Genomic DNA, 1,287 nt, shown 5'->3' on the forward strand with positions numbered 1-1,287 from the left:
TGGTGTTTACATATTATCAAAAGAGTTATTGAAATTCCACTTTTCTAAAATTATTTTACTTCTCTAGTAATTGGATACAAACTAGTATAAAACATGCATTTAATAGACATTTCCAATTGGAAAAGTGTGAGACCATATATGACTTAGCTAGGATGAATTTATCTAGATCATATATTTTTAAAAATAGATTTTTAGATAGAAATACTCAAATTCAGTTGTTTTGATAAGTTAGCCTGAAAGGTGACATAGCTTTATAGTTTTACCTCCCTTTCATTTTTAAAACCGTCTTCCATAGAGTAGAGAAACCATCAAAATTATTGATTCTTAGAATGAGACTAGGAGTACCCTATGAACTATATTTAGATATATAATAATTTTTTCCCACTCCTTTATCCCCTCTTGAAAAGACCATCCTACTTTGGAAACCAAAGATTTTTCCATTCCCTTTAATCTGTTGATTCCTAAAGCACCTTTGCCTTTTGGTTTGCAAATTTGATTCCAACTAACCAAGACCATTTTCCTCAACACTAGACCAAAGGAATTGTATTTTAATTCTCTCAAATACACTTACAACCTTTTCTAGCATAAGGGTAAAGGACATAAAATACATTGGCAAACTTTTGAGGCACACTTTAAGAAAAAGGATTTTGCCTCCCAAACCTTGAAGCTTTCCTTTCCACCTAGCTAACTTCCTTTCGAATTTGTCAAGAATCCAATTCTATTGTTGATGAGGAGGTTTAGAGGGGGATAAAAGTAGAGAAATATACATATTAGGGATAGCTATTATATTATGTTATAGGATAACAAAGATTCTTAATTGTATTTAAGCTTGTTATTGAAGAGAAGAGCTTATTTTTATGAAAGTTAATGTGTTGTCCTAATAAGGTAACATAATTTGAGAGAAGGGTTTTCCAAGAAATAGCCTTTGAGATGAAAGAAGAATAAAAAAGATCCATGTCATTAATAAATTTTTTATGTGTGGAGGGAGGAAATCTCGAAGAAGCATTAAATCCATAGATAGAATTAGAGTGGCATAGCTTTCTTAGATTTCTTCCCATGACTTCATCCACCAGGAAAAAAAGATAAGGAGACAATTAGAGAGGAACCTTAAGGGATCCTCATTAACCAGCACTGTATACTTGGTCATAGTGACACAACTCGTAATCATTTTATGTAACCTCCTTTTAAAACCAAATCAAGTGAGGACTTGATCAAGGAAAGACCATTTGAACTGCTCATATGCTTTAGATATGTCCAACTTTAGGGCCATGGTAGCCTTATAATTAG

The sequence above is a fragment of the Cupressus sempervirens genome, chromosome 8, assembly GCF_028749045.1.
Source record: "Cupressus sempervirens isolate cs-2001-9-10 chromosome 8, ASM2874904v1, whole genome shotgun sequence".
Classification (NCBI taxonomy): domain Eukaryota; kingdom Viridiplantae; phylum Streptophyta; class Pinopsida; order Cupressales; family Cupressaceae; genus Cupressus; species Cupressus sempervirens.